The sequence below is a fragment of the Lithobates pipiens genome, unplaced genomic scaffold (genome assembly GCF_037356315.1).
Source record: "Lithobates pipiens isolate NorthernLeopardFrog02 unplaced genomic scaffold, aLitPip1_a1.2 Scaffold_55, whole genome shotgun sequence".
Lineage (NCBI taxonomy): Eukaryota > Metazoa > Chordata > Amphibia > Anura > Ranidae > Lithobates > Lithobates pipiens.
Genome location: NW_027507877.1, coordinates 2,126,681 through 2,141,795, shown reverse-complemented (window position 1 = coordinate 2,141,795; position 15,115 = coordinate 2,126,681). Strand labels below are relative to the sequence as shown.

General features: G+C 36.6%; 1 protein-coding gene across 1 annotated transcript in view; it reads left to right on the top strand.

The window, feature by feature from the left end:
* LOC143957711 (hydroperoxide isomerase ALOXE3-like) overlaps positions 1-15,115 on the top strand; it is a 181,562-nt gene that overhangs the window by 34,080 nt on the left and 132,367 nt on the right. The gene's annotated exons all lie outside the window — the stretch shown is intronic.

Below are 15,115 nucleotides of genomic sequence, written 5' to 3'. Positions count from 1 at the left end.
GCGGCGATCAGCGATTTTTTTTTTTTTTTTATTGTCACTGCGACATTATGGCGGACACGTCGGACATTTTTGACACATTTTTGGGACCATAGTCATTTATACAGCAATCAGTGCTATACAAATGCACTGATTCATGTGTTAATGCACTGGCAGTGAAGGAGTTAACCACTAGGGGGCGAGGAGGGGTTATGTGTGAGGTTATGTGTTTTTTTTTATTGTAGGGGGGCGCCACGTGACGTCACTGATCATCCTTCCCTATAAAAGGGAAGAGACGATCGGTGACAGCCTCACTAGGAAACATGGGGAGAGGCTTGTTTACACAGACCTCTCCTCGTTCTTCAGCTCTGTGACCCGATCGCGGGGCACCAGTGGCGATCGGGATCCGCTGGTCCCGCAGCCACGGAGCTCAGGACCGGGTCAGGAGCGTGCCACCGCGCTCCCGACCCACGGCTGGGCACTTAATGAATCACGTACCGGTACGTGATTGTGCCCAGCCGTGCCATCCTGCCGACGTATATCGGCGTGAGACGGTCCTTAAGCAGTTAAATAAGAATTATGGTGTGAAAAAACAAAAATATAGCGCGGACAAAATGGGTCCGAAAACCTTAAAGTGAATTTAAATAAGTGCAATTATCTAAACTCAAAAGAAAACTTTGCACTAAACAAGTACAAGCGGCAACATGTGCAAAGTGCAATCCTTAATCTTTCCTCTCTATGTGAGGGGTCTCAAACGGGTGGCCCTCCAGCTGTTGTGAAACTTAAAGTCCCATCATGCCTCTGCCTATGGGAGTCATGCTTGTAACTGTCAGCCTTGCAATGCATTATGGGACTTGTAGTTTTACAACAGCTGGAGGGCCACCAGTTTGAGACCCCTGCTCAAATCTTCTCTCTATGTCGAATCTTTTCTCTCTATGTCAAATCTTTTCTCTCTATGTCGAATCTTTTCTCTCTATGTCGAATCTTTCCTCTTTATGTTGAATCTTTTCTCTCTATGTCGAATCTTTTCTCTCTATGTCTAATCTTTTCTCTCTATGTCAAATCTTTTCTCTCTAAATCAAATCTTTTCTCTCTATGTCTAATCTTTTCTCTCTATGTCGAATCTTTTCTCTCTATGTCAAATCTTTTCTCTCTAAATCAAATCTTTTCTCTCTATGTCAAATCTTTTCTCTCTGTGTCAAATATTTTCTCTCTATGTCGAATCTTTTCTCTCTAAATCAAATCTTTTCTCTCGGTGTCAAATCTTTTCTCTCTGTGTCGAATCTTTTCTCTCTATGTCTAATCTTTCCTCTCTATGTCGAATCTTTTCTCTCTATGTCAAATCTTTTCTCTCGGTGTCAAATCTTTTCTCTCTGTGTCGAATCTTTTCTCTCTATGTCTAATCTTTCCTCTCTATGTCGAATCTTTTCTCTCTATGTCAAATATTTTCTCTCTATGTCAAATCTTTTCTCTCTGTGTCAAATCTTTTCTCTCTATGTCAAATATTTTCTCTCCATATCAAATCTTTTCTCTCTGTGTCAAATCTTTTCTCTCTATGTCGAATCTTTTCTCTCTCTGTGTCGAATCTTTTCTCTTTATGTCGAATCTTTCCTCTCTATGTCTAATCTTTTCTCTCTATGTCGAATCTTTTCTCTCTATGTTGAATCTTTCCTCTCTATGTCTAATCTTTTCTCTCTATGTCGAATCTTTTCTCTCTATGTCGAATCTTTTCTCTCTATGTCGAATCTTTTCTCTCTGTGTCGAATCTTTTCTCTCTATGTCAAATATTTTCTCTCCATATCAAATCTTTTCTCTCTGTGTCGAATCTTTTCTCTCTATGTCGAATCTTTTATCTCTATGTCTAATCTTTTCTCTCTGTGTCAAATCTTCTCTCTCTATGTCAGGGGTCTCAAACGGGTGGCCCTCCAGCTGTTGTGAAACTTAAAGTCCCATCATGCCTCTGCCTATGGGAGTCATGCTTATAACTGTCAGCCTTGCAATGCATTATGGGACTTGTAGTTTTACAACAGCTGGAGGGCCACCAGTTTGAGACCCCTGCTCAAATCTTCTCTCTATGTCAAATCTTTTCTCTCTGTGTCAAATCTTTTATCTCTATGTCTAATCTTTTCTCTCTATGTCGAATCTTTCCTCTTTATGTTGAATCTTTTCTCTCTGTGTTGAATCTTTTCTCTCTATGTCGAATCTTTTCTCTCTAAATCAGATCTTTTCTCTCTATGCCAAATCTTTTCTCTCGGTGTCAAATCTTTTCTCTCTGTGTCGAATCTTTTCTCTCTGTCTAATCGTTATATATCAAATCTTTTCTCTCTATGTCGAATCTTTTCTCTCTATGTCAAATCTTTTCTCTCTGTGTCAAATCTTTTTTCTCTATGTCAAATCTTTTCTCTCTGTGTCGAATCTTTTCTCTCTGTGTCGAATCTTTTCTCTCTGTGTCGAATCTTTTCTCTCTATGTCAAATATTTTCTCTCCATATCAAATCTTTTCTCTCTGTGTCAAATCTTTTCTCTCTATGTCGAATCTTTTCTCTCTGTGTCGAATCTTTTCTCTCTATGTCGAATCTTTTCTCTTTATGTCGAATCTTTTCTCTCTGTGTCGAATCTTTTCTCTCTATGTCGAATCTTTTTTCTCTATGTCAAATCTTTTCTCTCTATGTCTAATCTTTTCTCTCTATGTCGAATCTTTTCTCTCTGTGTCAAATATTTTCTCTCCATATCAAATCTTTTCTCTCTATGTCAGGGGTCTCAAACGGGTTACCCTCCAGCTGTTGTGAAACTTAAAGTCCCATCATGCCTCTGCCTATGGGAGTCATGCTTGTAACTGTCAGCCTTGCAATGCATTATGGGACTTGTAGTTTTACAACAGCTGGAGGGCCACCAGTTTGAGACCCCTGCTCAAATCTTCTCTCTATGTCAAATCTTTTCTCTCTATGTCGAATCTTTCCTCTTTATGTTGAATCTTTTCTCTCTGTGTCGAATCTTTTCTCTCTGTGTCGAATCTTTTCTCTCTAAATCAGATCTTTTCTCTCTATGTCAAATCTTTTCTCTCTGTGTCGAATCTTTTCTCTCTATGTCGAATCTTTTCTCTCTAAATCAGATCTTTTCTCTCTATGTCAAATCTTTTCTCTCGGTGTTGAATCTTTTCTCTCTATGTCAAATCTTTTCTCTCTATGTCAAATCTTTTCTCTCTATGTCAAATCTTTTCTCTCTGTGTCAAATCTTTTCTCTCTATGTCGAATCTTTTCTCTCTAAATCAGATCTTTCCTCTCTATGTCAAATCTTTTCTCTCTGTGTCGAATCTTTTCTCTCTATGTCAAATCTTTTCTCTCTATGTCGAATCTTTTATCTCTATGTCAAATCTTTTCTCTCTATGTCAAATCTTTTCTCTCTATGTCGAATCTTTCCTCTTTATGTTGAATCTTTTCTCTCTGTGTCGAATCTTTTCTCTCTGTGTCGAATCTTTTCTCTCTAAATCAGATCTTTTCTCTCTATGTCAAATCTTTTCTCTCTGTGTCGAATCTTTTCTCTCTATGTCGAATCTTTTCTCTCTAAATCAGATCTTTTCTCTCTATGTCAAATCTTTTCTCTCGGTGTCAAATCTTTTCTCTCTGTGTCGAATCTTTTCTCTCTGTCTAATCGTTATATATCAAATCTTTTCTGTCTATGTCGAATCTTTTCTCTTTATGTCAAATCTTTTCTCTCTGTGTCAAATATTTTTTCTCTATGTCAAATCTTTTCTCTCTGTGTCGAATCTTTTCTCTCTGTGTCGAATCTTTTCTCTCTGTGTCGAATCTTTTCACTCTATGTCAAATCTTTTCTCTCTGTGTCAAATCTTTTCTCTCTATGTCGAATCTTTTCTCTCTGTGTCGAATCTTTTCTCTCTATGTCGAATCTTTTCTCTTTATGTTGAATCTTTTCTCTCTATGTCGAATCTTTTCTCTCTATGTCGAATCTTTTTTCTCTATGTCAAATCTTTTCTCTCTATGTCTAATCTTTTCTCTCTATGTCGAATCTTTTCTCTCTATGTCGAATCTTTTCTCTCTGTGTCGAATCTTTTCTCTCTATGTCAAATATTTTCTCTCCATATCAAATCTTTTCTCTCTATGTCAGGGGTCTCAAACGGGTTACCCTCCAGCTGTTGTGAAACTTAAAGTCCCATCATGCCTCTGCCTATGGGAGTCATGCTTGTAACTGTCAGCCTTGCAATGCATTATGGGACTTGTAGTTTTACAACAGCTGGAGGGCCACCAGTTTGAGACCCTCTGCTCAAATCTTCTCTCTATGTCAAATCTTTTCTCTCTAAATCAAATCTTCTCTCTCTATGTCAAATCTTTTCTCTCTATGTCAAATCTTTTCTCTCTGTGTCAAATCTTTTATCTCTATGTCTAATCTTTTCTCTCTATGTCGAATCTTTCCTCTTTATGTTGAATCTTTTCTCTCTGTGTTGAATCTTTTCTCTCTATGTCGAATCTTTTCTCTCTAAATCAGATCTTTTCTCTCTATGCCAAATCTTTTCTCTCGGTGTCAAATCTTTTCTCTCTGTGTCGAATCTTTTCTCTCTGTCTAATCGTTATATATCAAATCTTTTCTCTCTATGTCGAATCTTTTCTCTCTATGTCAAATCTTTTCTCTCTGTGTCAAATCTTTTTTCTCTATGTCAAATCTTTTCTCTCTGTGTCGAATCTTTTCTCTCTGTGTCGAATCTTTTCTCTCTATGTCAAATATTTTCTCTCCATATCAAATCTTTTCTCTCTGTGTCAAATCTTTTCTCTCTATGTCGAATCTTTTCTCTCTGTGTCGAATCTTTTCTCTCTATGTCGAATCTTTTCTCTTTATGTCGAATCTTTTCTCTCTGTGTCGAATCTTTTCTCTCTATGTCGAATCTTTTTTCTCTATGTCAAATCTTTTCTCTCTATGTCTAATCTTTTCTCTCTATGTCGAATCTTTTCTCTCTGTGTCAAATATTTTCTCTCCATATCAAATCTTTTCTCTCTATGTCAGGGGTCTCAAACGGGTTACCCTCCAGCTGTTGTGAAACTTAAAGTCCCATCATGCCTCTGCCTATGGGAGTCATGCTTGTAACTGTCAGCCTTGCAATGCATTATGGGACTTGTAGTTTTACAACAGCTGGAGGGCCACCAGTTTGAGACCCCTGCTCAAATCTTCTCTCTATGTCAAATCTTTTCTCTCTATGTCGAATCTTTCCTCTTTATGTTGAATCTTTTCTCTCTGTGTCGAATCTTTTCTCTCTGTGTCGAATCTTTTCTCTCTAAATCAGATCTTTTCTCTCTATGTCAAATCTTTTCTCTCTGTGTCGAATCTTTTCTCTCTATGTCGAATCTTTTCTCTCTAAATCAGATCTTTTCTCTCTATGTCAAATCTTTTCTCTCGGTGTTGAATCTTTTCTCTCTATGTCAAATCTTTTCTCTCTATGTCAAATCTTTTCTCTCTATGTCAAATCTTTTCTCTCTGTGTCAAATCTTTTCTCTCTATGTCGAATCTTTTCTCTCTAAATCAGATCTTTCCTCTCTATGTCAAATCTTTTCTCTCTGTGTCGAATCTTTTCTCTCTATGTCAAATCTTTTCTCTCTATGTCGAATCTTTTATCTCTATGTCAAATCTTTTCTCTCTATGTCAAATCTTTTCTCTCTATGTCGAATCTTTCCTCTTTATGTTGAATCTTTTCTCTCTGTGTCGAATCTTTTCTCTCTGTGTCGAATCTTTTCTCTCTAAATCAGATCTTTTCTCTCTATGTCAAATCTTTTCTCTCTGTGTCGAATCTTTTCTCTCTATGTCGAATCTTTTCTCTCTAAATCAGATCTTTTCTCTCTATGTCAAATCTTTTCTCTCGGTGTCAAATCTTTTCTCTCTGTGTCGAATCTTTTCTCTCTGTCTAATCGTTATATATCAAATCTTTTCTGTCTATGTCGAATCTTTTCTCTTTATGTCAAATCTTTTCTCTCTGTGTCAAATATTTTTTCTCTATGTCAAATCTTTTCTCTCTGTGTCGAATCTTTTCTCTCTGTGTCGAATCTTTTCTCTCTGTGTCGAATCTTTTCACTCTATGTCAAATCTTTTCTCTCTGTGTCAAATCTTTTCTCTCTATGTCGAATCTTTTCTCTCTGTGTCGAATCTTTTCTCTCTATGTCGAATCTTTTCTCTTTATGTTGAATCTTTTCTCTCTATGTCGAATCTTTTCTCTCTATGTCAAATCTTTTTTCTCTATGTCAAATCTTTTCTCTCTATGTCTAATCTTTTCTCTCTATGTCGAATCTTTTCTCTCTATGTCGAATCTTTTCTCTCTGTGTCGAATCTTTTCTCTCTATGTCAAATATTTTCTCTCCATATCAAATCTTTTCTCTCTATGTCAGGGGTCTCAAACGGGTTACCCTCCAGCTGTTGTGAAACTTAAAGTCCCATCATGCCTCTGCCTATGGGAGTCATGCTTGTAACTGTCAGCCTTGCAATGCATTATGGGACTTGTAGTTTTACAACAGCTGGAGGGCCACCAGTTTGAGACCCCTGCTCAAATCTTCTCTCTATGTCAAATCTTTTCTCTCTGTGTCAAATCTTTTATCTCTATGTCTAATCTTTTCTCTCTATGTCGAATCTTTCCTCTTTATGTTGAATCTTTTCTCTCTGTGTTGAATCTTTTCTCTCTATGTCGAATCTTTTCTCTCTAAATCAGATCTTTTCTCTCTATGCCAAATCTTTTCTCTCGGTGTCAAATCTTTTCTCTCTGTGTCGAATCTTTTCTCTCTGTCTAATCGTTATATATCAAATCTTTTCTCTCTATGTCGAATCTTTTCTCTCTATGTCAAATCTTTTCTCTCTGTGTCAAATCTTTTTTCTCTATGTCAAATCTTTTCTCTCTGTGTCGAATCTTTTCTCTCTGTGTCGAATCTTTTCTCTCTGTGTCGAATCTTTTCTCTCTATGTCAAATATTTTCTCTCCATATCAAATCTTTTCTCTCTGTGTCAAATCTTTTCTCTCTATGTCGAATCTTTTCTCTCTGTGTCGAATCTTTTCTCTCTATGTCGAATCTTTTCTCTTTATGTCGAATCTTTTCTCTCTGTGTCGAATCTTTTCTCTCTATGTCGAATCTTTTTTCTCTATGTCAAATCTTTTCTCTCTATGTCTAATCTTTTCTCTCTATGTCGAATCTTTTCTCTCTGTGTCAAATATTTTCTCTCCATATCAAATCTTTTCTCTCTATGTCAGGGGTCTCAAACGGGTTACCCTCCAGCTGTTGTGAAACTTAAAGTCCCATCATGCCTCTGCCTATGGGAGTCATGCTTGTAACTGTCAGCCTTGCAATGCATTATGGGACTTGTAGTTTTACAACAGCTGGAGGGCCACCAGTTTGAGACCCCTGCTCAAATCTTCTCTCTATGTCAAATCTTTTCTCTCTATGTCGAATCTTTCCTCTTTATGTTGAATCTTTTCTCTCTGTGTCGAATCTTTTCTCTCTGTGTCGAATCTTTTCTCTCTAAATCAGATCTTTTCTCTCTATGTCAAATCTTTTCTCTCTGTGTCGAATCTTTTCTCTCTATGTCGAATCTTTTCTCTCTAAATCAGATCTTTTCTCTCTATGTCAAATCTTTTCTCTCGGTGTTGAATCTTTTCTCTCTATGTCAAATCTTTTCTCTCTATGTCAAATCTTTTCTCTCTATGTCAAATCTTTTCTCTCTGTGTCAAATCTTTTCTCTCTATGTCGAATCTTTTCTCTCTAAATCAGATCTTTCCTCTCTATGTCAAATCTTTTCTCTCTGTGTCGAATCTTTTCTCTCTATGTCAAATCTTTTCTCTCTATGTCGAATCTTTTATCTCTATGTCAAATCTTTTCTCTCTATGTCAAATCTTTTCTCTCTATGTCGAATCTTTCCTCTTTATGTTGAATCTTTTCTCTCTGTGTCGAATCTTTTCTCTCTGTGTCGAATCTTTTCTCTCTATGTCAAATATTTTCTCTCCATATCAAATCTTTTCTCTCTATGTCAGGGGTCTCAAACGGGTTACCCTCCAGCTGTTGTGAAACTTAAAGTCCCATCATGCCTCTGCCTATGGGAGTCATGCTTGTAACTGTCAGCCTTGCAATGCATTATGGGACTTGTAGTTTTACAACAGCTGGAGGGCCACCAGTTTGAGACCCCTGCTCAAATCTTCTCTCTATGTCAAATCTTTTCTCTCTGTGTCAAATCTTTTATCTCTATGTCTAATCTTTTCTCTCTATGTCGAATCTTTCCTCTTTATGTTGAATCTTTTCTCTCTGTGTTGAATCTTTTCTCTCTATGTCGAATCTTTTCTCTCTAAATCAGATCTTTTCTCTCTATGCCAAATCTTTTCTCTCGGTGTCAAATCTTTTCTCTCTGTGTCGAATCTTTTCTCTCTGTCTAATCGTTATATATCAAATCTTTTCTCTCTATGTCGAATCTTTTCTCTCTATGTCAAATCTTTTCTCTCTGTGTCAAATCTTTTTTCTCTATGTCAAATCTTTTCTCTCTGTGTCGAATCTTTTCTCTCTGTGTCGAATCTTTTCTCTCTGTGTCGAATCTTTTCTCTCTATGTCAAATATTTTCTCTCCATATCAAATCTTTTCTCTCTGTGTCAAATCTTTTCTCTCTATGTCGAATCTTTTCTCTCTGTGTCGAATCTTTTCTCTCTATGTCGAATCTTTTCTCTTTATGTCGAATCTTTTCTCTCTGTGTCGAATCTTTTCTCTCTATGTCGAATCTTTTTTCTCTATGTCAAATCTTTTCTCTCTATGTCTAATCTTTTCTCTCTATGTCGAATCTTTTCTCTCTGTGTCAAATATTTTCTCTCCATATCAAATCTTTTCTCTCTATGTCAGGGGTCTCAAACGGGTTACCCTCCAGCTGTTGTGAAACTTAAAGTCCCATCATGCCTCTGCCTATGGGAGTCATGCTTGTAACTGTCAGCCTTGCAATGCATTATGGGACTTGTAGTTTTACAACAGCTGGAGGGCCACCAGTTTGAGACCCCTGCTCAAATCTTCTCTCTATGTCAAATCTTTTCTCTCTATGTCGAATCTTTCCTCTTTATGTTGAATCTTTTCTCTCTGTGTCGAATCTTTTCTCTCTGTGTCGAATCTTTTCTCTCTAAATCAGATCTTTTCTCTCTATGTCAAATCTTTTCTCTCTGTGTCGAATCTTTTCTCTCTATGTCGAATCTTTTCTCTCTAAATCAGATCTTTTCTCTCTATGTCAAATCTTTTCTCTCGGTGTTGAATCTTTTCTCTCTATGTCAAATCTTTTCTCTCTATGTCAAATCTTTTCTCTCTATGTCAAATCTTTTCTCTCTGTGTCAAATCTTTTCTCTCTATGTCGAATCTTTTCTCTCTAAATCAGATCTTTCCTCTCTATGTCAAATCTTTTCTCTCTGTGTCGAATCTTTTCTCTCTATGTCAAATCTTTTCTCTCTATGTCGAATCTTTTATCTCTATGTCAAATCTTTTCTCTCTATGTCAAATCTTTTCTCTCTATGTCGAATCTTTCCTCTTTATGTTGAATCTTTTCTCTCTGTGTCGAATCTTTTCTCTCTGTGTCGAATCTTTTCTCTCTAAATCAGATCTTTTCTCTCTATGTCAAATCTTTTCTCTCTGTGTCGAATCTTTTCTCTCTATGTCGAATCTTTTCTCTCTAAATCAGATCTTTTCTCTCTATGTCAAATCTTTTCTCTCGGTGTCAAATCTTTTCTCTCTGTGTCGAATCTTTTCTCTCTGTCTAATCGTTATATATCAAATCTTTTCTGTCTATGTCGAATCTTTTCTCTTTATGTCAAATCTTTTCTCTCTGTGTCAAATATTTTTTCTCTATGTCAAATCTTTTCTCTCTGTGTCGAATCTTTTCTCTCTGTGTCGAATCTTTTCTCTCTGTGTCGAATCTTTTCTCTCTGTGTTGAATCTTTTCTCTCTATGTCGAATCTTTTCTCTCTAAATCAGATCTTTTCTCTCTATGCCAAATCTTTTCTCTCGGTGTCAAATCTTTTCTCTCTGTGTCGAATCTTTTCTCTCTGTCTAATCGTTATATATCAAATCTTTTCTCTCTATGTCGAATCTTTTCTCTCTATGTCAAATCTTTTCTCTCTGTGTCAAATCTTTTTTCTCTATGTCAAATCTTTTCTCTCTGTGTCGAATCTTTTCTCTCTGTGTCGAATCTTTTCTCTCTATGTCAAATATTTTCTCTCCATATCAAATCTTTTCTCTCTGTGTCAAATCTTTTCTCTCTATGTCGAATCTTTTCTCTCTGTGTCGAATCTTTTCTCTCTATGTCGAATCTTTTCTCTTTATGTCGAATCTTTTCTCTCTGTGTCGAATCTTTTCTCTCTATGTCGAATCTTTTTTCTCTATGTCAAATCTTTTCTCTCTATGTCTAATCTTTTCTCTCTATGTCGAATCTTTTCTCTCTGTGTCAAATATTTTCTCTCCATATCAAATCTTTTCTCTCTATGTCAGGGGTCTCAAACGGGTTACCCTCCAGCTGTTGTGAAACTTAAAGTCCCATCATGCCTCTGCCTATGGGAGTCATGCTTGTAACTGTCAGCCTTGCAATGCATTATGGGACTTGTAGTTTTACAACAGCTGGAGGGCCACCAGTTTGAGACCCCTGCTCAAATCTTCTCTCTATGTCAAATCTTTTCTCTCTATGTCGAATCTTTCCTCTTTATGTTGAATCTTTTCTCTCTGTGTCGAATCTTTTCTCTCTGTGTCGAATCTTTTCTCTCTAAATCAGATCTTTTCTCTCTATGTCAAATCTTTTCTCTCTGTGTCGAATCTTTTCTCTCTATGTCGAATCTTTTCTCTCTAAATCAGATCTTTTCTCTCTATGTCAAATCTTTTCTCTCGGTGTTGAATCTTTTCTCTCTATGTCAAATCTTTTCTCTCTATGTCAAATCTTTTCTCTCTATGTCAAATCTTTTCTCTCTGTGTCAAATCTTTTCTCTCTATGTCGAATCTTTTCTCTCTAAATCAGATCTTTCCTCTCTATGTCAAATCTTTTCTCTCTGTGTCGAATCTTTTCTCTCTATGTCAAATCTTTTCTCTCTATGTCGAATCTTTTATCTCTATGTCAAATCTTTTCTCTCTATGTCAAATCTTTTCTCTCTATGTCGAATCTTTCCTCTTTATGTTGAATCTTTTCTCTCTGTGTCGAATCTTTTCTCTCTGTGTCGAATCTTTTCTCTCTATGTCAAATATTTTCTCTCCATATCAAATCTTTTCTCTCTATGTCAGGGGTCTCAAACGGGTTACCCTCCAGCTGTTGTGAAACTTAAAGTCCCATCATGCCTCTGCCTATGGGAGTCATGCTTGTAACTGTCAGCCTTGCAATGCATTATGGGACTTGTAGTTTTACAACAGCTGGAGGGCCACCAGTTTGAGACCCCTGCTCAAATCTTCTCTCTATGTCAAATCTTTTCTCTCTGTGTCAAATCTTTTATCTCTATGTCTAATCTTTTCTCTCTATGTCGAATCTTTCCTCTTTATGTTGAATCTTTTCTCTCTGTGTTGAATCTTTTCTCTCTATGTCGAATCTTTTCTCTCTAAATCAGATCTTTTCTCTCTATGCCAAATCTTTTCTCTCGGTGTCAAATCTTTTCTCTCTGTGTCGAATCTTTTCTCTCTGTCTAATCGTTATATATCAAATCTTTTCTCTCTATGTCGAATCTTTTCTCTCTATGTCAAATCTTTTCTCTCTGTGTCAAATCTTTTCTCTCGGTGTTGAATCTTTTCTCTCTATGTCAAATCTTTTCTCTCTATGTCAAATCTTTTCTCTCTATGTCAAATCTTTTCTCTCTGTGTCAAATCTTTTCTCTCTATGTCGAATCTTTTCTCTCTAAATCAGATCTTTCCTCTCTATGTCAAATCTTTTCTCTCTGTGTCGAATCTTTTCTCTCTATGTCAAATCTTTTCTCTCTATGTCGAATCTTTTATCTCTATGTCAAATCTTTTCTCTCTATGTCAAATCTTTTCTCTCTATGTCGAATCTTTCCTCTTTATGTTGAATCTTTTCTCTCTGTGTCGAATCTTTTCTCTCTGTGTCGAATCTTTTCTCTCTATGTCAAATATTTTCTCTCCATATCAAATCTTTTCTCTCTATGTCAGGGGTCTCAAACGGGTTACCCTCCAGCTGTTGTGAAACTTAAAGTCCCATCATGCCTCTGCCTATGGGAGTCATGCTTGTAACTGTCAGCCTTGCAATGCATTATGGGACTTGTAGTTTTACAACAGCTGGAGGGCCACCAGTTTGAGACCCCTGCTCAAATCTTCTCTCTATGTCAAATCTTTTCTCTCTATGTCGAATCTTTCCTCTTTATGTTGAATCTTTTCTCTCTGTGTCGAATCTTTTCTCTCTGTGTCAAATCTTTTATCTCTATGTCTAATCTTTTCTCTCTATGTCAAATCTTTTCTCTCTGTGTCAAATCTTTTATCTCTATGTCTAATCTTTTCTCTCTATGTCGAATCTTTCCTCTTTATGTTGAATCTTTTCTCTCTGTGTTGAATCTTTTCTCTCTATGTCGAATCTTTTCTCTCTAAATCAGATCTTTTCTCTCTATGCCAAATCTTTTCTCTCGGTGTCAAATCTTTTCTCTCTGTGTCGAATCTTTTCTCTCTGTCTAATCGTTATATATCAAATCTTTTCTCTCTATGTCGAATCTTTTCTCTCTATGTCAAATCTTTTCTCTCTGTGTCAAATCTTTTTTCTCTATGTCAAATCTTTTCTCTCTGTGTCGAATCTTTTCTCTCTGTGTCGAATCTTTTCTCTCTGTGTCGAATCTTTTCTCTCTATGTCAAATATTTTCTCTCCATATCAAATCTTTTCTCTCTGTGTCAAATCTTTTCTCTCTATGTCGAATCTTTTCTCTCTGTGTCGAATCTTTTCTCTCTATGTCGAATCTTTTCTTTTTATGTCGAATCTTTTCTCTCTGTGTCGAATCTTTTCTCTCTATGTCGAATCTTTTTTCTCTATGTCAAATCTTTTCTCTCTATGTCTAATCTTTTCTCTCTATGTCGAATCTTTTCTCTCTGTGTCAAATATTTTCTCTCCATATCAAATCTTTTCTCTCTATGTCAGGGGTCTCAAACGGGTTACCCTCCAGCTGTTGTGAAACTTAAAGTCCCATCATGCCTCTGCCTATGGGAGTCATGCTTGTAACTGTCAGCCTTGCAATGCATTATGGGACTTGTAGTTTTACAACAGCTGGAGGGCCACCAGTTTGAGACCCCTGCTCAAATCTTCTCTCTATGTCAAATCTTTTCTCTCTATGTCGAATCTTTCCTCTTTATGTTGAATCTTTTCTCTCTGTGTCGAATCTTTTCTCTCTGTGTCGAATCTTTTCTCTCTAAATCAGATCTTTTCTCTCTATGTCAAATCTTTTCTCTCTGTGTCGAATCTTTTCTCTCTATGTCGAATCTTTTCTCTCTAAATCAGATCTTTTCTCTCTATGTCAAATCTTTTCTCTCGGTGTTGAATCTTTTCTCTCTATGTCAAATCTTTTCTCTCTATGTCAAATCTTTTCTCTCTATGTCAAATCTTTTCTCTCTGTGTCAAATCTTTTCTCTCTATGTCGAATCTTTTCTCTCTAAATCAGATCTTTCCTCTCTATGTCAAATCTTTTCTCTCTGTGTCGAATCTTTTCTCTCTATGTCAAATCTTTTCTCTCTATGTCGAATCTTTTATCTCTATGTCAAATCTTTTCTCTCTATGTCAAATCTTTTCTCTCTATGTCGAATCTTTCCTCTTTATGTTGAATCTTTTCTCTCTGTGTCGAATCTTTTCTCTCTGTGTCGAATCTTTTCTCTCTATGTCAAATATTTTCTCTCCATATCAAATCTTTTCTCTCTATGTCAGGGGTCTCAAACGGGTTACCCTCCAGCTGTTGTGAAACTTAAAGTCCCATCATGCCTCTGCCTATGGGAGTCATGCTTGTAACTGTCAGCCTTGCAATGCATTATGGGACTTGTAGTTTTACAACAGCTGGAGGGCCACCAGTTTGAGACCCCTGCTCAAATCTTCTCTCTATGTCAAATCTTTTCTCTCTGTGTCAAATCTTTTATCTCTATGTCTAATCTTTTCTCTCTATGTCGAATCTTTCCTCTTTATGTTGAATCTTTTCTCTCTGTGTTGAATCTTTTCTCTCTATGTCGAATCTTTTCTCTCTAAATCAGATCTTTTCTCTCTATGCCAAATCTTTTCTCTCGGTGTCAAATCTTTTCTCTCTGTGTCGAATCTTTTCTCTCTGTCTAATCGTTATATATCAAATCTTTTCTCTCTATGTCGAATCTTTTCTCTCTATGTCAAATCTTTTCTCTCTGTGTCAAATCTTTTTTCTCTATGTCAAATCTTTTCTCTCTGTGTCGAATCTTTTCTCTCTGTGTCGAATCTTTTCTCTCTGTGTCGAATCTTTTCTCTCTATGTCAAATATTTTCTCTCCATATCAAATCTTTTCTCTCTGTGTCAAATCTTTTCTCTCTATGTCGAATCTTTTCTCTCTGTGTCGAATCTTTTCTCTCTATGTCGAATCTTTTCTCTTTATGTCGAATCTTTTCTCTCTGTGTCGAATCTTTTCTCTCTATGTCGAATCTTTTTTCTCTATGTCAAATCTTTTCTCTCTATGTCTAATCTTTTCTCTCTATGTCGAATCTTTTCTCTCTGTGTCAAATATTTTCTCTCCATATCAAATCTTTTCTCTCTATGTCAGGGGTCTCAAACGGGTTACCCTCCAGCTGTTGTGAAACTTAAAGTCCCATCATGCCTCTGCCTATGGGAGTCATGCTTGTAACTGTCAGCCTTGCAATGCATTATGGGACTTGTAGTTTTACAACAGCTGGAGGGCCACCAGTTTGAGACCCCTGCTCAAATCTTCTCTCTATGTCAAATCTTTTCTCTCTATGTCGAATCTTTCCTCTTTATGTTGAATCTTTTCTCTCTGTGTCGAATCTTTTCTCTCTGTGTCGAATCTTTTCTCTCTAAATCAGATCTTTTCTCTCTATGTCAAATCTTTTCTCTCTGTGTCGAATCTTTTCTCTCTATGTCGAATCTTTTCTCTCTAAATCAGATCTTTTCTCTCTATGTCAAATCTTTTCTCTCGGTGTTGAATCTTTTCTCTCT